At 37.4% G+C, this 22557-nt stretch overlaps 1 long non-coding RNA gene across 2 annotated transcripts; it reads left to right on the top strand.

Annotated features, from left to right (window-relative positions):
- The first annotated feature begins 478 nt into the window (after window positions 1-478).
- Window positions 479-22534, top strand: LOC116274934. 2 transcript variants are annotated; one of them, XR_004183777.1, is made up of 4 exons: window positions 479-567; window positions 9929-9982; window positions 13012-13466; window positions 22492-22534. It is a non-coding gene; the product is annotated as an uncharacterized LOC116274934 (long non-coding RNA). The 2 variants fall into 2 exon arrangements; XR_004183776.1 differs by lacking the exon at window positions 22492-22534 and adding an exon at window positions 13844-22397.
- Window positions 22535-22557: the final 23 nt, after the last annotated feature.

Genomic DNA, 22557 nt, shown 5'->3' with positions numbered 1-22557 from the left:
GATATGTTGTGTTTCCATTTTGTTTGTCTCATACTCTTTTAAATTTCCCTTTTAATTGGTTGTTCTGGGACATATTGTTTAACTTCTGTGTATTTGCAAATTTACCAAAATTTCTGTTGTTATTAATTGTGACTGGAAAAGGTGCTTGATATAATTTGATCTTTTCAAATTTGCTAACATTTGTCTTGTTAGGTAACATTGATCAATCCTGGAGAATGTTTTGTGTGTTCTTGAGAAGAATGTGTATTATGTCAGATGGAATATTCTGTATAGGTCAGAATTCTTTGTCTGCTGATGCTATCAGGTGCCAGTTGCTGGGTCTCCAGGGAGATAAGGAGCTTTCCATATAGGGAGGTGGACCATTTAGTCCAGGGCCACACACTGGTTAACCAGTTCTGTTACTGACAAAGCTGGTCCCCTATTTGATGGAATCTTTCCCTGTTCACTGTCATGAAACCAAATATAGGAAACTGAAAGTGAGTTTCAAGCAGTGCAGACTTTCTTTAATGGCCATGGAATTGAGAAGTGGGAGCATAGCTCATAAGTAAACTTCTTGACTAGCAAAGGGTGAGTGGGTTAAAATATGGGGTATCTCTAATGCATGGGGTGGACATTAAAAGAGAGGGAAAGGATATTCATGTCTTTTTTGGAAATGGGTGGTGAACATTTTGGAAATGGAGTGCTTCCTCCCTTTTTCTTCCTTTTATGGCTTCTTTTGGTCATTGTCACAGCAGTTGTCAACTGTCATGGCACTGATGGTAGTGTCATTTAGTGTAGAAATGAGATTATAATAAAGCCTGAGGTCTTTTTCAAGTAATTTAATTGGCTATCTTGGTTCTAAACAATCTCAAAACAAAGAGCTCTGGTTCTAACCAGTCTGACTACAACAAGAATTTTTATCATAGGTGTCTTGTTTCTTAAAGATAAGCAGAGTTAGAGCAGGGTAGAAATTCAGCTATGTCACATAGCATTATCCCAGGTAACAGTTGTACTTTAAATGCTTGGTAGAATCTAACGATCATGCTATTGGGTCCTGGAATTTTCTTTGATGGAAGACTTTTTATTTTTTTTGTCAGACTTTTTTTTTGTCAGACAGAGTCTTGCTCTGTCCCCCAGGCTGGAGCGTAGTGCAGCAATCTCAGCTCACTGCAACCTCTGCCTCCCAGGCTCAAGCAATTCTCATGCCTCAACTTCCTGGGTAGCTGAGATTACAGACATGTGCCACCATGCATGGCTAATTTTTTTGTATTTTGTATTTTTAGTAGTAAAAATTTTAGTAGAAAAAATTTTATTTTTTTTCTATTTTTAGTAGAAACAGGGTTTCACCACGTTGGCCAGGTTGGTTTGGAACTCTTGGCCTCAATTTGATCTGCTTGCCTTGGCCTCCCAGAGTTCTGGGATTACAGGCGTGAGACACTGCACCCAGCTGAAGACTTTTTATTACTGATTCAATCTCTTTACTCATTATTCCAAAGCCTCTTTATTTTTAATGCCTCTTTTACATTTTTTGGTCTGTTCAGATTTTATGTGTTTTTTAATTTTTTTTTATTTTTGTGTGTGTGTGAGATTCAGTCTTGATAGGTTGTATATGTCTAGGAATTCATTTCTTGTTGGTTATCCAATTTTTTGACATATAATTGCTTATAAAGTCTCATGATATTTTTATTTGATGTGAGTTGTAATATCTCCTCTCTAATATCTTGTTTTATTTATTTGAGCCTCTTTTGGTTTTTCTAGATAAAGATTTGTCAATTTTATCTTTTTGAAGAAAAAAGCTCTTTGTTTTGTTAATCTTTTGCATTGTTTTCCTAGTCTCTATTTCATTTATTTCTGCTTTGATCTTTATTATTTGTTTTCTTCTGCTTACATTGAGCTTAGTGTAGTCTTCTTTGTCTATTTTCTTAAGACAAAATGTTATTTATTTGTTAAGTTTTTTTAAGAGATGAAATCTCACTCTGTCACTCAGGCTGATGTGCAGTGGCATGATCATAGCTCATGCAGTCTAGACTTCTGGGCTCAAGTGATTCTCTCTCTCAGCTTCCTGAGTAACTGGAATTACAAGTGTGATCTTCTTTTTTGATGTAGGTGTTTATTGGTATAAAACTTTCTTTTAGAACTGTTTTTGCTGCATCTCATAAGTTTTAGTATTTTATGTTTCCATTTTGTCTTGTGCTATTTTAAACTTCACTTTTAACTGGTTGTTCTGGGGCATGTTGTTTAACTTCTATGTGTGTGCAAATTTACCGAAATATCTGTTGTTGTTGATTGTGACTGGAAAAGATGCTTGATATAATTTGATCTTTTCAAATTTGTTAATATTTGTCTTGTTACCTAACATAAGATCTGTCTTGGAGAATGTTTTCTATGTTCTTGAGAAGAATGTGTATTCTGTTGGATGGAATATTCTGTATAGGTCTGTTAGGTCCATTTGATCTAAAGGGTTGTTCAAGTCTAATGTTTTCTTCTTAATTTTCTGTCTGGATGTTCATTCCATTGCTGAAAGTGATGTATTAAAGTCCTCTAATATTATTGAACTGCAAGCTATTTCTTCCTTTAGATTCTTTACTATTTGCTTCACATATTTAGGTGCTCCACTATAGGATGCATAATCTTTACAATTGTTATATCCTCTTGAGGAACTGATCCCTTTGTCATTACATAATGTCCTTCTTTGTCTCTTTTCACAAATTTTGAATTAAAATCTGCTTTGTCTGATAGAAGTATCACTACCCCTGCTCTCTTTTGGTTTCAATTGTGTGGGATATCTTTTTCCATCCCTTCACTTTCAGTCTGTGTGTCTTTAAAAGTGAAGTGGGTCTCTTGTGGGTGATATATTGTTGGGTCTTATTTTTTATCTATTCGTTCATTCTATTTTTATTTAAAATTTTAATCTATTTTCCTTCAAGGTTATTATTGATAGGTGAGGACTTACCACTGCCATTTTGTTAACTGTTTTCTTGAAGATACTTTGTTGCTTTCTTCCTCTCTTGTCTTCCTTTGTGGTTTCATGGTTTTCTGTCATGGTGTGTTTGGTTGGAAAGCAAGATATACAAATAATATGAGAGTACTTATGCTTTAAAAAAAAGATACAAAAAAACAGGCCTCAAAACTTGGCATATTTTACAGTTTTCTGAAGTTTTAGTTTATTGTATCATGGATAATGAAGTATATTTATGGTGGTTCAACTCTAATTATACGAAGAAAGTGTTTAATTCACAAGAAACTGTTTTCCTTTGCATTCTAAGGTGACATTCAAGAGTGGAATTTATAGAAATAGTTGCCCTATAGGTGATGGAAAAGAAAATTATTCGTATTTAAAAAGAACAATTCTTTCAGGTTACTGTATGATCCCATACACAAAACTTTATCTGAGGTCTTTCTTAGTACCCCGTAAGGAAGATCAAGTTCAATACCTATTCAATTAACATCCTGAGGTGATGGGTAGAAGAAGGAAAGTACTGGAGAAACACTGTTTGTGTGTGTGTGTGTGTTTGTATGTGTGTGTGTGTGTTTAGAAACTGTGGATGAGAAAATCATTTATGTCTTCATATCCATTTAAAAACTTAAATGAAAGAAATAGCCAGTGTTATTCATAGCACAAACCATTTTGCACATACAAGCAAATACAGTCTTTACTTACTTAAGTCTTAACCTAATTCCTATGCAAGCAGGGACTAGGGCCCTGGCCCCTGACCCCATTGTTTTTGGGAGTCTGGGCTAGCCACAGCATTGGGTCAAAACTGCTTTGTGATTGCCAGAATGTGATGTCAAAGATAAAATCCATGAGTAAAGCCAGAACTGAGATTCAATTAGACCATACTTACTCATATCACAGTAAATATCTGAACAGAAAAAGGAGAACAAAGAAAATAGCAAGATGGTAGAATAAGAATCATCTAAATAGAGCAAGTGAATTTAGAATGAAGGTGAGAACAGAAAGTCAGTGATATTCCTGAGACACTGAGATGCAGGAATAAGACCCTTTTCCTGCCTGCTATTTTGGGTGGGAGGTAACATTGAAGTAAGTGAAATTATTATTATTATTATTTTTTTTAATTTATTTATTATTATTATACTGTAAGTTGTAGGGTACATGTGCATAACGTGCAGGTTTGTTACATATGTATACTTGTGCCTTGTTGGTGTGCTGCACCCATCAACTCGTCATTTACATCAGGTATAACTCCCAATGCAATCCCTCCCCCCTCCCCCCTCCCCATGATAGGCCCCGGTGTGTGATGTTCCCCTTCCCGAGTCCAAGTGATCTCATTGTTCAGTTCCCACCTATGAGTGAGAACATGCGGTGTTTGGTTTTCTGTTCTTGTGATAGTTTGCTAAGAATGATGGATTCCAGCTGCATCCATGTCCCTACAAAGGACACAAACTCATCCTTTTTTATGGCTGCATAGTATTCCATGGTGTATATGTGCCACATTTTCTTAATCCAATCTGTCACTGATGGACATTTGGGTTGATTCCAAGTCTTTGCTATTGTGAATAGTGCTGCAATAAACATACGTGTGCATGTGTCTTTAGAGCAGCATAATTTATAATCCTTTGGGTATACTTAAACAACCTGGGGGCAGGAGAATGTGATGATCAGGTCTTGGGGCACTAAGTGGTAGAAGATGGTGGAGTGAGGGAATTGGCGATTTTTATAACCCAATGGAAACCAGATGCAGCCTCTCGATTCACAGCAGAGGCACAAGTGCATCTGTCACGGGCAGCCTGCTCAAAAGGATTTCTTTGTCAGAAATTCACAGAACTGTGCCAGTTTTTGGCCCACCAGAGACTGCCCTGATGATCCCTCTAGGCAGTAACTGACATTTACTCAGATGGTCAGTTGTTGGATAATTGTTTCCAAGTGGAATGTGGACAAGAACTGGACCAGAAAGCAGAGCTATTTTCAATGGGGGTGCTGTGAGTGGAGAATCAGCAAAAGATTTTAAGTCAATTCTGTGATGGAGAGTTAAAAGGATTAGTGATCTGATGAGTAAAAATTATGTAAACCCAAATCTCTTGAAGTTGCTGAGTATAGGTAAATGATATAATCTAATTTGCCTATTAATGATAGGGTGGAGTAGGAGGACAGTGGATAGTAGACAAACGTTGTAATTTTTGAAGACCTTGAAAACTCCAAAATTAGTTCCAAGGAAGAAATTGATTGGCTTGGTGATTCTGGTGAAAGTCATATCTGGGTGAGGAATATAATAATAAAGGGAGTAGTGTCCTAGAGCCAGTTAGGATTTGAAAGAAGATGTAGAAGGCAGTTCTGCACTGTTTTCATCTTATAATTTGGAGGATGGTTTCATTTTATGGTTTAAAGTTTACTGTAGGGTAAGATTCAGCAGTGTTCTCAACTGGGTTCTGCCACCACCGCAGCTTCAGCACACATGGGGAAAATGGCCACCTTGGCACAGGTTCCCAAACTAGTATATTATTCTCTTCCTGGGCATCAGCAAATGGTTAGTCTGGGCAGAGAATAACAGGGCTTTATTCTGTTTCTATAGTAGTGGTCTGAGTTTTAATGGCAGAGCATCAAAGAGAAAAGAAAAGTTATTTCTCAGGTGCTTCTGATGCTCATGGGGAGGTCTTCCAATTCAGAAGTTCTGGAAGGCTCACGCTACCCAGACCGCTGTGCATACAGGACTTCCCTGAAGCCTTCCTGAATCTGGGCCTACACAATTGAGTCATTTCTCCTTTATGTCCTGGAAGTAGGGCCAGCGTTCTACAGGGCAACAGGTCATTGATTCTGATCCTGCCAGCATCCACCCATCTTATCAGCAGGCATCATCCCAGGGTGAACCTGTGAACGATGTTGCTTAGTACTGCTTGGAGGTAAGGTATCTTCAACAAACAACCTGGAGAAAGGAGGGTTGTGGAGCAGTTATATGGCTTCTGTGCAAAGCATGAAACCAAGAAGAGGCACATACATTTCTCCAGAAATTGCTCTTGTGGTGAGGGGTAGGGGGGCAGCAGTGGTAGTGCTCTCTATGATGGACCCAAATCCAGAGAACCATCTGCGGTTTTAGCATCGATTCATAAAGTGTCTAAAGCTGTAAGTGGTCATAGCATAACATTAAAGATCCTTAAACCCAAAACTCTAGACACATCCTCATTAACTGGGATACAATGCAGCAACTATGAATGAATATACAATGGGCAGGTGGTATCTGTAATAGTAATAGATCTCAGAATTGAGATCAGTGGTGAGAACCTGTGACCTAGGTCCTCAGAGAATTACTGTCTTTTGTATGTAATTTTTCTGTTTGCTTTCAGCTCATTTCTCTAGTCTCCCCTTGCTTTGCTATGAATTATAGGGAGCTGATTGGCCCTACAAATTCAAAAATCACATTTCTTAGCTTCTTTGTCCATTGGCTTCTGGCTAAGCTTCATCAATGGGAAGCACTGGAGGGAAATTGGGAGGTAGAAGGAAGAGAGACGCCAGAGTATTCTCTCTACCTTTTCGGTTTCAGGCAGTTCTTTAGCAGTGGCTGTGTCTCCTTCTCCATAGTCCCAGCTCCCCCAAATTGACTCTGATTTCTCACTGCATGGCCCTGGCTTATCAGTTTGTATAACATTTTCTCCCCGTGTCTTTGCCATCTTAGTAATGCTAGTCGCTTCCTGCTTTTGTTAATTTGTTCCTTCTTTGTTTTATCATCCTCCTGGAAGCTTTATAACTAGTTTGCCATATAAAATTTGATTTTCTTAATGTAATCACTTGTTATGAGTTTCCTGACACAATTGACTGTCAGAGAGTCTTGGGCAAGAGGGAATACAGAGCGTGGGATATGGGGTGGGGTATCTGTTAGCATAGGCTTGCTCCAGCAGGCAGGCTGGGCTGGAATCAAGGGAAAATTGAGCCATGGATTCTAGGCGCAAAACTAGAATCAGGCCTCACAAGCAGCCAAGTAGTGTTATTATGCAAGTGGTTAGGAAGAAAGAAGGAAATAGTGTAACCAAGTAATCTGAGTGAGGTCATAGAGAAGGAAGCACTATTTCAATATTGAAAAAGAAAAATGAATGTAAATGTTTATTAAATATGCTCAAAGTGGCACAATGAAGAGGTTATGTTGCCTAATACACAGCAAAATTTATCTTTGCTCTTCTCTCTACTCAGTTTCACTCACCATGACTGTTCTTTTACTATACATGTTTAATCTAATTGCCTATCTGTCTAATTTCTTTCTGGTCCAAACTCTTTCCTTTTGCTTTTTCCTTCTCTTGTATCTTTCTAACACCTTTTCTCTTCCAGAAGGAACCTTTTCTTATGTAAATCAATCAGAGAGGATGTATGCTTGTTATAATTTATTATAGTTTTGCATCTCTCTTACACAAGATAATAAAATCCAGGATGAAAATTGGAGATATTAGATCAGAATAAACTGGACTGAAAGAAAAGTGGGAAGATGAGCCCAGAGATATTACTCTCATGAGGACTAAAAATTACCTTTTATGTAATGATTTTGCCTTGTCCCTGCAAAAGGAAAACTCTGCTAATGGGACTCAACGAGTTCAAATAGTTGGAATCTAATGCTGCATGTGGAAATCAGCTGTTTTGAATTCAGAGCATGTTCATGCATAGGGATATATACTGGGTAGGTTTTCAATGCCATGGAGACCACACTCAATGGATGTTTAATAAATGAATGCATAATATGTGAAGTACAACATGGTATCCTACCAAGAATTCTAGAGAAAATAGCTACCAGATATAGATATGTTGCTGTAATATAATTCATTCAGAATTCCAATTTGGAATATAAGAAACAAATTCTTCAGTTTATGAGAGTTGAAATTTCCTTTTCTTATCTTTCCAATTTTCTATGTGCTGTTCAAATTCTTCAAACTCCAAGGGGATCAGATAAAAATAGGTATTTCTAAAAAGACACTACCCAACCCAGGAACAAAACTTACAAACTTAGATCTTTTTTTTTTTTGGCACGGAGTCTTGCTCTGTTGACAGTCTGGAGTGAGTGCAGTGGTGCGATCTTGGCTCACTGCAGCCTCTGCCTCGTGGGTTCGAGCAATTCTCCTGCCTCAACCTCCCAAGTAGCTGGGACTACAGGCTTGTGCCACCACACCCAGCTAATTTTTGTATGTTTAGTAGAGACAGGGTTCAGATCTTCCCTTTTTTAAAAATATGGCTCCAAGGAGTGGCTTATGAGCTTCAACTTATTGCTTCTGATTAAGATTTCATTTATCCTTTACTATTCATCAGAACAGACAATCCTTGCTTTCTTTCCTTTCCTAGCCTATCTTTAAAATGAACTCAGCTCTTTGGAAGATGATAAGCAGCTTATTGGTAGCAACAAAAGGGGGAATATATCATAAGTGAAAAATAGCAACAACCTTAGGTGTTCTCAAATATTTTTAAAGTATCAGTTATAAATAACATGAGAACTACAGGTAGTGTAATAGTTAATGGTGAGAAACTGACACTTTCTATCTAAGATCAAGATAAGATGAGGATTCCCCCTTATGACACCTGTTCAATATTAGCATGGAAGTGGTAGCTAATGCAATAAAACAAGAAAAAGAAAAGGAATATAATAGTCTTTGTTCACAAAGAGCATGATAGAATCCCAATTAATCAAAACGACAACAACAAAATATACTGGAATTGATAAGGATGCAGGATACTAGGTTAATATACAAAAGTTAATTGCTTTTCTACATTCCAGCAATAAACATAACAATGCCATTTGCAATAACACCCAAAAATGGAATATTTGGGCATAAATCTAACAAAATATGTACATAATTTATATGCTAGAAGCTATTAATACAAAACCCTGTGGAAAATTAGAGGAGCTCTAATTGAATGGAGTGATAGTCCATGTTCATGGATTAGAAAACTCGGTGTTGTAAAGATGTTTCTTCTTCCGAATTTCATCTATAGATTCAACATAAATCTCAAATCTATAGATTTCAACAAAATCTCAGAAAGCTATTTTTTCAATATTGAAAACTCATTCTAAAATTTATATAGAAAGGCCAAGAACCTAGAATTCCAATATAATATTGAAGAAGAAGAAAAAGTTGGAGAAATTCTATCCAATTCCAAAACGTATTATAATATCAGAGTAATCAACAAAGTATGATACTGGTAAAAGATCAGACACTTAGATAAATGGAAGAGAATAGAAATACAGTCACACAAATATAGTAAACCAATCCTTTACAAAAGAGTAAAGGCCACTAAATAGAGAAAGAATAGTCCTTTCAGCGAAGGTGTGGGAACAATTGAAACCAACACACAAAACTTAACCTAGACACAAGCCTTATATCTTTCACAAAAATTAACTCAAAATGCACCATGGACTTAGATGTAAAATACAAAATAGTAAACTTCTTGAATAAAATATAGGAAAATATAGGTGACTTATGGTTTGACATTATGTTTTTGATACACACTAAAAGCATGATTCATGAAAAATAATTTAATGTTAGATATCATTAAAATTAAAAATTATGTTTTTTGAAAGGCACTGCTAAAAGAATAAAAAGATAGACACAAAAAAATTGAAAGAGAATATTTGGAAAACAGAAAATATATATTCAATATAGGATTTATATTCAAAACATAGAAAGAGCTCTTGGAGCTCAACTATAACAAAACAAAAGACACCAGGCATGGTTACTAATATCTACAATCCCAGTGCTTTGAGAGGCCAAAGTGGGAGGATTACTTGAGGCCAGGAATTTGAGATTACCCTGGGCAATATAGACAAAAGAAGAAGAAGAAGAAGAGGGAGAGGAGGAAGGGGAGGAGGAGGAGGAGGAGGAGGAGGAGGAGGAGGAGACATATCTATACATAAGTATACACCATGGCAAGTGTATGCTTATGTAACAAACCTGCACATTCTGCACGTGTATCCCAGAACTTAAAGTATAATAACTATATATATATATATTTTATTTATAGAGGAGAAGGAGGAGGAGGAGGGAAGGAGAAGGAGGAGTAAAGTAAGAATAACAGGTAAGGGGAAAAAGTCTATAATAATCCATATAGTAATGAATTAGAATTGGAGACATCAGTATGAACTCATATTTAACTTAATATAGATAAAAATAGTTACATCTGGAGTTTTTATAGATATGCGTATGTACATTGAGTAATATAAACACTTACATTTTCTTGATCTTCCATTAGAGAGAGCCTAAAAAAAATGGCTGGGCATCTTGACTTACACCTGTAATCCCACCACTATGGAAGGCCAAGGCAGGAGGATTGCTTGAGCCCGGGCATTTGAGACCAGCCTGGGTAACATAGAGAGACCCTGTAGCAACAAAAAATAAAAGTAAATTAGCCAGGCATGGTGGCACGCACTTGTGGTCCCAGCTATTCAGGAGGCTGAGGTGGGAGGATCACTTGAGCCTGAGAGGTTGAGGCTGGAGTGAGCTGTGATCCTATCACTGCACTTCAGCCTGGATTGCAGAGCAAGATCTGGTCTCAAAAAAGAAAAAAAGAAAAACAATTGATAGACATTTGTCAAAGAACACAGGAACAAATTGAAAGACCTCCCAATGGCCAAAGCTGTAACAGTTTGAGCAACAAAAGAGGTAGTATTGTATTAGAACCTAAAATATAAAATAAATATCTGTTGGTCCATATTGATACATTGCCTTCAAGGAGGTAGAACATAATTCCCCACCGCTTAAAGAGTAGGCTGTGCATAATGGCTTCATTCCAAAGAGTACTGTATGTAAAGAGAAAAAAAAAGTAACTTTGCAGTGAAAAATTGAGACAAGCACTACCTCAGCCAGTTATCAAGGTCAATATCATCCATGATAAGTCATTTTGATAGTATATTCTCTTAATATGATGTGGGAAAGATGACACTTTACCCTTTGATGTTTCCACCTAAGCTCACAACCTCAGTTTAATCAAGAGAAACACACCAGACAAATCCCATAGAGATTTGTAGAGAGATGTTATACCAAGTGCCTGTCTAGTACTCCTCAAAACTGCCAAGATTATCAGCAACCAAGAAAGTCTGTGCAAATGTCACAGCCAAGAGGAGCCTAAAGAGACAGGACAACTACATGTAATGTGGTACCCTGGGTGGGATTCTGGAACAACAATAACAACAAAGCATTAGGTAAAACTAAAAAGTATTGAATAAATTGTGGACTTTACTTACTAAAAAGGCATCAATTGTAATAAAACTATCATACTAATATAAAATATGAAAAACAGGAGAAACCCAGTGTGGCGTCTATAAGAGCTCTCTGTATTATCCGTTCAACTGTCCTAAAAATAAAGTTTATTTAAAAAATAATGTGGAACTTGGAACCAACCCAAATGCACAACAATGATAGACTGGATAAAGAAAATGTGACGTATATACACCATGGAATACTATGCAGCCATAAAAAAGGATGAGTTCATGTCCTTTACAGGGACATGGACTAAGCTGGGAACCATCATTCTCAGCAAATTAACACAGGAACAGAAAACCAAACACTGCATGTTCTCACTCATAAGTGGGAGTTGAACAATGAGAACACATGGACACAGGGAGGGGAACATCACACACTGAGGCTTCTCGGGCAGTGGGCGGGATAGCATTAGGAGAAATACCTAATGTAGATGGAAGGTTGATGGGTGCAGCAAACCACCATGGCATGTGTATACCTGTGTAACAAACCTGCACATTCTGTACCTGTATCCCAAAACTTAAAGTATAATAAATTAAAATAATGTGGAAGAATGAGAAGTGTTATAGAATAAATATGCTTAACCATAAGTTAATAATTATTGAAGCTGCATATAAATACACGAGTTCACTATAATATTCTGTTTACACATACGCATATTTAACATTTTTATAATAAGATTTTAAAAAGTAAATCAGCAATTTAAAAACTCACCAGAAGAAAAGTTATTTGTAATATTTATTCTATTTTAATTGAAAATAGATCCTACTTTCTTCCCATATTTACGAGAACCTCACTTAATCACTGCAAATTCCTTGGACCTTGAATAGAACTTTAACTGCAGTGATTAAATAATTTATTGTCCAGAATGGGACACTTTGGAGACCTAAAGGAATGCTATTATATAATTACACTGGGACAATAATAATCAGCTAGGAGTAATCTGGGTAAAATCAGGTTATCCTATTTTTCATTCTTTTTTTTTTTTTTTTTTTTTTGACCTAACATGTCCTCCATCTGTGTAATGCTTCCTTCCCCCATCTCCATCTCGGAAAAGACAATGTTTACATAGATGACAACAATGAATTTGGGGTTTCTAGAGCCCTGAACTAAGATTAAAGCTAGACTGTTGCCGACTGTTTTCTTTTATCACCAAGAAAGACTTGGAAGTTCAACATAGCTATTAAAGGTGACAGCTTCAGTATGTGGTGGTAAAAAAAGAAGAGAGAACTAGTTAAGACACTTTTCTTCCACCCTCAAACCCCAACACAAAGCAATTCTAGCAACAAATAAGCAGCCAGAAGTCAGTGGAGGTTACAGTTCTGGGTCTGTACTAAGTGGGTGAAGGGAGAATGTGGGTAAAGGGTAACCCAGTGTGGTGGTGTAATGGCAAAAAGGACTTCACAGCCCTTTGGGATAGCAATTCTATGAAATGAAATCTAAGTTGGCTTGCTATATGTTGTCATTTTGACAGAAGTTTAACATTGGAAATTGTTTCAATCCAAACTGCTATTGATGTGAAAGCTACTTTTCTGTACATGTCTGTAAGTTTCTTCAGAACAGTACTGTGTCTTACGGATTTTCATTTTTTTAACCACCTTTCACAATGCCCTCAATATTGTAAAGCTCATTGATGTTCATGGAGATTAATAATTACATGTAAATTTCAAAACCTAGAAAAACCCGCTATGGAAGATTTTGTCACTGATTTGCAAAAAATGTACTGCACTTTACAGTTCATAAGGTCTTAGTTGGCTGAGACCACCCGTATCTGCCTTTCATGTACGGTGGGATCCTCAGTCTTACTCCATCTAAAATATTCTATTGTGTTTCTCACTAATCCAACAGTGTTCTTTTATTGATGAAACTGTCAGACGAGAGAAAAATCCAAGGGTGAAAAGATAAAGGAAAAGAGAAAATAAGAATAGAAAACGGCAGACAGATGAGAAGAAATGGTTTGAAATACCTGTTGGAAATTTCTATCTGATGACACAAACACTCCATTACCATGGCTTCATAAATTCACATCATTGATACTTGCCTTTCTGAGATATTCAATATCATTAAACACCCTCCCCTTCTGGTAGCAGGCTGTTCCACATTACCATTCTTCCTGCTTGTTCTTCACTTTTTATTTTTGGTCTTTAAAAGAAAAGATCATGTTCTTTGTCCTTCGTAAAAATATGTTCCAACCATATTGAATTACTTCCTGTGCTTTGTGACCACTGGGCTACCTCACGCCTTCATGCCTCTCCCTTTGCTTCTCCTGACACCTGAAACACCTGCCAACCTCTCTTTGCCAGGTAAGTGTTCCTCAGTGACTCGGCTGAGATCAGGATTTTGGATGTATTTCCTAATCTTGGCAGGCTAAGACAAGGAAGCTGTTCTGTTCTGTACTCGTCTAATATGCTCTTTAGGTCACTTATTTCACTATATTGAAAAGATTAATTTTCTTAACTATCTCATTAGATTGTGAGCATTTTGAGGTCAGGAATTGTGTCTTATTAATGTGAAATGTGTCTAGCACATAGAAGGCATAATAATAAACACGTCATTAGTGCTAAGTCAATAAAGATGTATGCATATTGTCTAACCATAAAAAATCAGAATTCATTACTCTCTACTATAGAAATCTGTTCACCTTATGTGAGCATCATTTTATTTTCACTGTTATATTTAGACTTTTGCTGAAACATGCTCCCAGCCCCAAGAAGTCATTCTTCTACCACTTCAGAAGTTGTGGCAGCTGTTGTATATTTTCAGCCTTGAAAATAGTAAGCTCTATATTTGGATTTGTTGGAAGGAATTAAAGTCTGTGCCTTTGGACAAAATAAGCATTTCATTCATTACCCATCATTCCAGAGATACCCCCTGGGCGCTTTCACTTCTATCAGCCTGGTCAGGCTGACATCTGTTGCTTTGTCTCCTAAGACTTATCTTGAAACTGTGTTAAATTGGATTGAAATATTTCAATTACTTTTCTATATGTAAATTCCTTCCACTATGATGAATTAATTGTAACATGAAATCCATGAAATTGTACTATTTTGATCTGAGTTCCTTATTAATAATTACGTGTCCTAAGTATCTTTAATATTATGTGTCCTAATTAAGGCTTTTTTCGAGAGGGTTTTGTAACATTGTTGGAACTGTAGGTGAGATAGTCAGGGAGTCTAAACTCAGGGAACTCATTCTTATCATTTAGTTATTTACTCTTTCTGAGACCTTCAGGAGAATAAAAGATTAATCCTCTCTATCAGCGTGCTATTCCAAACAGGGATATAAAAGCTTTTATGGGTTGCATTGTGTCCCCTCAAAAATCATCATTGAAGTCCTAACCCTCAGTACTTTAGAATGTGACCTTATTTAATGATAAGGTCTTGACAGAGGTTAACAAGTTAAAATGAGGTCACTGGGTGGGCCCTGATCCAATTTGACTGGTGTCCTTGTAAAAAGGAGAAACTTGGAGAAAGATAGGCACACAAGGAGACTGCCATGTGGAGATGAAGTCAGTGATTAATGTGATGCATCTATAAACCAAGAAATGCCAAAGACTAGGAGAAAATCACCCTCTGGTAAAGCCAACTTCTGGGGGACAAGGCATAGAACAGGTTTTTCCTCACAGCCCCTGAAAGGAGTTAACCCTTCTCTCACCATAATCTTGGACTTCTAGCCTCCAGAACTGTGAAATAATAAATTTCTGTTGCTTAAGCCACTCAGTTTGTAGCACTTTGTTATGCAGCCTTAGAAAACTCTTCCAGCCCCCTGCTTAATTACTGTCCCCACAGACCTTTGTGTGATAAGCCATGGCCAGGTGTGGTCATGAAGACACTGGGTAGACATGCATGACTTCCTAGTTGCTACACAGTAGATGCAGACAAAGGAGTGTTGAAAATTAGAATGTAAAGAGGGTAGGAGAAACAGAGAGAGAGAGAAAGGGCATAAGTGCTGTCGCAGTAGGGATTTCCAGCAAGTGCCAGTGCAGGAAGAATGTCATGGCTCAAAACCCAGCCATAAGGCCTAGGTGATGTTAGTGATTTTGTTTATGAGTAACAGGTCTATTTATTCATTCAATATTTATTTTTTGAGTGCCTAAAATGTGTCAAGCACTGTTACAGACACTGGGTACTTAGCAATTAAAAAAACATAGAAAAATTCCTGTCTTCAAGAAGTTTACATTCTGGGAAAGAAATAGACAATAACTGAATACATAAGCACAATGTATAGCATATCACATGGAGAAAGCTAAAGCATGAAAGAGAGCAGGGAGGATAGTGTGTGCATCTGGAGTTGGTTCATTTTGGTCAGTGGTCATAGAAGACTACAGATACAAGATGCTATTTTAAGAAAGATCTGATATAGGCAAGGAAGGAAGGTATGCAGAGTCCAAGGGAAAGTATACCAGGCAGAAACAACATCAAGGAAAGGGTCTCTGAAGTAAGGGTAGGATTGACATGTCTAAAGAACAGAACAGAAAGAAAGCCAGTGCAGCTGGAACAGAGTGAGCACAGGGAGGGGTCCTAAGGGATGAGGCCACAGGGTAAAGTCTTGTGGGACATGCTAGTGCTTTTGATTTTTAGCCAGTATGAACTGGAAAGCCACTGCATTTTGTAAGCGCATTAGAGACCATCTGGCTGGCAGGATTGCTCAGATTGCTGTGCTGAGAAGAGACTGAAGGCAGAAGGGGTAAAGGCAGAAGACTGGTTAGGAGGGAGAACATGGTAGCTTTGACAAGGAAGGTGATGGTGAGATTGGTAGACAGAGTCAATTCTGAATTTAAATTTAAAGTGAACCAACGTGATTTTCTCACAGAGTAGAGAGGAGACAAAGATGGGTTCAAGGTCTTTTTGATTCTTGGCCTGAGGAAACTGGAAAGCTTGCGTCATCATTTTCTGGCATAAGAAAGACAGTAAGAATAGTATGTATTTTAAAGAAGATCAGGACTTGAATCTGGATGTAGAATTATCTTTCCTGTTTGAATCCATTCGTTCCTAGATTTCTGTGACCAAAGTTTAAATAGTGAGAGTTGGGATAAATAGAAAAACCTGTAGTAAGATCCCACTGTCTTAGATATTTAAGTAGATATGCTGAGTAGTTAGCTGAATTGTGGGACATATGATTCTGGACTCTAGGGGGAGAGGTCTGAACTAGTGATAGAAGTTTGCAAACTATACTAATCTAGGTAGTATTTATAACTGCGAGAGCAAATGAGATCAATAAGTAAGTGAGTATACACTTGAAAGAAAAAATATCCAAGCACCAAGTCTTGAGGCTCTCCAAAAATATAAGGATGAGAAGATGAGGTAGAAGCTGAGAAGAAACTGAAAATGAGTGGCCAATAAGGTAGAAAACTAGGAGAGTGTGATTTCTGAAGCCAAGTAAGTAATCAAGAAATGCTCAACTGTGCCAAATAATGCTTACATGGCTGACAAAAGGAAATCTGATTTGACAACACATAGAATATGGGTCAGCTGTGAAGGAGAAAGCTGTGAAGTATATTGAAAGTTGGATTAAATCAAGAATGTAGTTGTTTTCTGGGACAAAGCAAGAGAAAGAGAAGGGAGTTGACAGTGCGTAGAAAAGTATGATTATAGCTGATCATGAAAAACCAACCTGAGAAGGAGGGAAGCAAGGGTATGAAAGGGCACAGAGAGTGCAAAGGTGGGAGGATCAGTGGATTGTAGATCCCTATGTCGATAAGGTATTTCTGAAACTCCATCATGTCAGGGAGCAAACTAGAAAAATCATAACAAGTCTAAAGAATGGCCATGGAGTAAGCGGCTCAGGGAATGGAAGAAAAGATCACTAGGGAGAGGAATTCAAGGAATTGAGAGACTATGGTATTAGAAAAAAGATAGTTGCAAGGACATTAAAATCACCAAGAATTGAAACAGCGTTATCGTGGAGAGAGTGACAGTGAGTCTTTAAGAAACAAGGGGAAGTGCTTGAAAGGTTGATCACTGAGGGCAACAAGGAAGGTAGTGGGGCTCATGAAGATGAAATGAGATGCAAAGCTGGGAGTCAGGGTGTGCATGCAGAAGAGTCTGAATGGTTTGCAAGCAGGAATGGGAGGCAAAGAGGACTGTTAACTTACCTCCAGGCCCAGCAGTAAAGGGCTTGAGGAAGAGAACAAGCCCTCGCTTGAGGGGACCACAGGGGACGTGTTGTCTTCAAGGAAGGCCCAGTTTTCATTTACAGCCAGATAGTGAAGTGAGCGGTTGAAGGATTTGAGGGTATAGGATATTTTGCTGATGAATTTATCCCTGTAAATTCCAGAGAGTATAATAGAAGGGTTTCAGGAATTGGGAAGGGAATATACAAAAATTATGGAAATTAGACAGTGAAGGATGACCTGGGACACATGGGCGTCTGTGACTGACAAAAACATAAATAAAGAATATGACAAAATAAGTCCTGCTGGTTCCAAGACCTATCAAAGTGGAACGTCTATAAGTGTCGTTTGGGGGAAAGTTGGAAGTCTTGCCAGGAGTTCTGGGGTTTTTCCGAGACTCCTGCTGATGAATGCATACAGGAAGGGAGAGGTGCCCTCTCCCTCTAAGCATGCAAGTTCCTGATGCTTCTCTGGCAGATCCTTAGACTTTGCTTTAGTATCTATCAATAGATGGAAGCTTGTGGATCAGAAGGACCTACAAATGTACAAGGCTCTTATTTGACCTTTACAAATGGAGGCCAGCATGCTAGTGCAGGTTGTTTCTAGTCAGTGATATGACCCCTCTAAGAAGCAGTAGAAAGAACTGCCTTTCAGCTCTGGCAGATTTCACATCCACATAGGCCACTGAACCACCTGAATATGTCTCTGAATGATACAGAAGCGACCTTCTATGGATTTGGGTTTACTCAGAAGTATAATTTTCATATATATTGTGCTCGATTTTGTGAGAGGAAGCCAATATGTTCTATGAGGCTCATTTTCTTCCAGTCTTCTAATCTAGTCCCACTTCTCTACAACTAAGGCCCGGGATACTATGGTTATAACTTCTTCTTTAATATGTAGTGTTCTCAGCTCTGCTGTGACAAAGACACACCCAAGTACCCTGACAATTCCCTCTGACTCTTGTACCTGATACATACATTTAAGTCATGGCTCAGACATAACACAGAAAATCAAACAGCAGATACATTGGTATTCCAAAGTAGGGCATTTTCTAATTTATTACCTCAATCAAGTCCCAATTGGAGTGCAAATGGTAAAGAGACAGCATTTCTTTTATAGAGAGGGCTGCTCAGAGAAGACCCAATGAAAACTACTGAAGTCACTGCATATTTTGTTCTTTTTCTTTTGGGAACACTGGTAAAATTTGAAGGCAATTCAAGAGAAAAAGGTATCAATTACTGTGTAAATCCCCTTGAGCACCTCAGGTTTTGCAGCATTTCATATTATTTTTATTTGGGAATAGCAAATTTATACAATTTCTGACTGCTGCTTAATGATTACAAGACTCTATACTGTGCCAAAAGATCATCTATCAATTCACAAGCTGCCTAGTTAACTAGTGTGCCTCCTGCTGACATTGTAACTCCAGATTAATGTCAGACCTTTGCAATTACAGTGCCTGCATATTCAAGCCAGAAAAGACATAGTTTTCAAAATCTAGAAAAGATATCCCCTCCACATTTGCTTGAAAAATATAGATTAAGACTTTTCTCTACAATGAGAATGTAAGAGTTTGGGAACTCCCGAATTTCTCCCATTATAGAATAGCTTACATTTTCCTTTGGAGCACTTGTTTTCAGGCCCATCTCCTAGGTGACCTCTCTTCCTAGGCCTCCTTATGCTGCCCCTCACTGACAGCTAGGTTTTCCTTTTCTTAAATTGAGTTAGACTTATGATTATGTATGGTCACCTGATTGAGCTATCTGGCTCTGCAGCTGGGCTCCCATATTCATTCCTAAATGTCTTTCACTATCAAACAGTCCTGAGACCTGAGATACGTGGGGTGAATTTTGGTGGCCTTGTAGCTTTCAAGTAACAGTATTTCCAACTGCCGTACTGAACCAGCCCAGTGTCCGGGATACTACATTTTCAAATTCCCTGATGTGGTCAAATTGTGTAATTTCTGTAAATGTTTGTTTTTACATCTGTAATATGGAGAGAACAATACTTACTTCATGGAGTTGCTGGAATGCTAACATTAGTCCACACCAGAAGGGAATCTTTATATTCTATTGATGCTTTAGATGCACGACATGCAATCACTTTTATGAACAAATTTTCCAGCATCACTTGCTGCTTTGTATGACTTTTGCATTGGACTGCCAACTGAAATAATTTTGCAATTGTCTCTTCACTGAATTTGACATCATGGTATTTAAAGACTAACTGAATTGCATTTGATATGACTACAACTTTTAGAGCAACACCCCTCAACCTCAACCTTTAATGTTTATGCAGATATCCTAGGCATCTCGTTAAATGCAAGTTTTGATTCAGTAACGTCCAAGGTGGGGCCCAAGATTCTACATTTCTTACAAGCTTTGAGATGATGGCAATGCTATGGATTACATTTTGAGTATCAAGGCTTTAGATAACTGGTTCTCAACATTGTCTAAATATTAAAGTCATCTGGGGAGTTTTCAAAACTCAATATTCAGGCTAAATGCCAAAGCAATTAAACTGAAGTCCTACCCTCCCTGCCTTCCTAACTTACTTTTTTTTTATTATTAATTCAGGAAATATACACCATGTGTCTACTATCACTAAATGCTATATAAATAATAGTGACTAATAAAAAGGATTGCTTTCACAAAAATAGAAAGACAGTTTCAAGAAGAAAATTGAGTGTATATTCAGAAATATGCTAATATCCTAAAAGTTACCTTAGGTTGATAAGAATCCTGATACAGAGTGTTTACTTTATACCAGGCACATTGCAGGGGCTAGTTTATTTCATTTTGAGAGATAACATTTCACCATTTTGAGATGAGGTTCAAAAGAAGTTTGAGATTAAACATCTGGAAGGAGACAGATGTGGAGGTGAAAATTATGCCTCTCTTAGTTTATAGACCCTTCTTTCTACCACATCTATTCTCAGGTGTTCCCATGCTTCCTATATAAGGACTGTACATCTGTAGTATGGGCTCAGGTCATTGGATGCAATTAAATACAATTTAGGAGGGCATGTAATTTATATTTCAAATACACACTTTCAAGAGCTATAAGCTATCACTTACTGAATTTCAAAGGGTTCAGATTTATTTATAATTGATTATATTAGTGAGAGTAGGTTAACTGCTATTAAAATTATGTCAAAAATATCACGTTTAGTGCACCATTATTTACACAACCATCTTAAGGTGATGTTCTTTGTCTTAGCAGCTATCCTTGTAGTAGTGACTAAGGTATGCAAGCTCCTATGGCTCTGCCTTCTCCTAGGTCATTTGAGTTCTCTCTGAGGCAGATGGCTAAAGTGCATGAAGGATCTCATGTAGGAAGTTTTGTGAGAGATAACTGTGTGTCATGCGTTGCTTCCACCCACATCCCAATGGCTAAAATGCATGTGCATGGCTCTTTCTAACTGCAGGGGAGCTTGGAAAATGTAGTCTACCTGGGTGCCAAAAAGAAAAAGGGAACAATTTTTTTTTCCAACTAAAATAAAATATAAAATGCAGATATAATTGTTTAGTTCACATGTGTGGAAAAACACTTGCCATGACTTTTTCTTTCTTTTACTATTTCTTGTCCTTTTAAAAATTACTCATTAATATCTTCCAAATGAGATATTACCACTTCAAGTTATTGACAAGGGAAGGGCAAATGCACAGAGAGCAGGAGAAATGCACGTCTGAACACACCTGCTTTAATTGCTTTGTTTCTGAGACTCTAAGTTTAGTGAAACCACACCATCCCCTCACTCTTAAGTAGAATTCTGTGCATGCCATTCTTTACCAGGGTAAGATATACCTTTATATTTCTTCATTCCATTCTCATCATTTTATGCTAGAAACACAGGAAAACTGACCTCAGCTGTCAAGGTAGCAGAAACAAGATATCATATTAACTTTGATTCAGGTGCTCTTAAAGAATAATACATTCTATGATGAGCATTTAAATTTTTATATAAGTATCTATTTTGGACCCCTTTTTAATTGACTCTTCTTTGAGGGAATAAAATTTTAATATATAAGCTGTCAGTTATTTTGCAGCTTTTCAAATTCTTTAAATTTTTCCTACAATAGGAAAAAAGTCTTCAAAGCTTACTACGCCTTTAACACATCTTACCAATAACTACTGACTATTTAAGAGGGAAAAGGGACTGGATTGGGCTGTCCACAGATAGCACCAGCAGGAATAATGAGAGAAGAACAGTAGGCAAGATCAGAAGTGGGTTTAAGTGAACCAGAAGCAAGTGAACCCAGTATAGACCTCCTGCTTAATATTTTAAACTAGAGCCATAAAGCCTTAAATCTGGAGGCTATGCTCCATGTGGACCAATTATAAAGCCCATGCCTTTTTGTGATCTTGTTACAGGTTTGCTCAGGTTTTCCAAGGCAGTTCCTCAAAATCAGATAGCCTTTAGGATTTGGTAAAACCTCGCGATGGTCATTCTGGAAAGTGGCACCACTTGGAATATAGGCCATCTGGAATGGTTTTTTCCAACCCTCTGAATAAGGCAGTCAATGTATGTGACAATTTGGTCAACACCCTGTCAGCAATAAATAGCTGCATCCATATGGCTTCTTATGCCCAGTTTACATTGTGCTTAAGCCAGGCTTTGAATCCCTTCCAATTCCAACCACATGAGAGAAAACGCATTAACAAACACATGAAAGAGATCTGTTTTCACTTTGTCCACTTTCATTAATATTGGAAAACCTGTAATCTTCTTTTTCGATAGCTCATTTGGTAAATGAGTGATGACTTGGATGTTGTTTGGATACATGTATAATTTTCCTTTTACTTGCTTGAATCTCTACACACACTCCATGTATTATTATTTTTAAGATAAATTTAGAACAGCAAATACAGCAGCACTCATGCATATCACATAATGATGTTTTGGTCAACAACAAGCCATGTATATGGTGGTTGCCCCACAATATTATTTCCAAACTGAAAAATTTCAAATCCCTAGTGATGTCATAACTATTATAATGTTGTAGCATAATGCATTACTAACATATTTGTGGTGATGCTGGTGTAAAAAAGCTACTGTGCCACTGGTTGTATGGAAGTATAGCATATATAATTATGTACAGCATGAGATACTTGATAATGATAATACATAGTGATTTATTAATTTATTACATTATATTTTATCATTATTTAATTTATGTAATGTATATTTTTATTTACTTACATTTTTAAAGATGAGTTCTTCTCTGTCACCCTGGCTGGAATGCAGTGGTATGGTCATGGCTCACTGCAGCCTTGAA

The sequence above is a fragment of the Papio anubis genome, chromosome 5, assembly GCF_008728515.1.
Source record: "Papio anubis isolate 15944 chromosome 5, Panubis1.0, whole genome shotgun sequence".
In the NCBI taxonomy this organism is placed as follows: domain Eukaryota; kingdom Metazoa; phylum Chordata; class Mammalia; order Primates; family Cercopithecidae; genus Papio; species Papio anubis.
The sequence above is the reverse complement of the archived record's forward strand: the minus strand, read 5'-3'. Positions and strand labels throughout refer to the sequence as shown.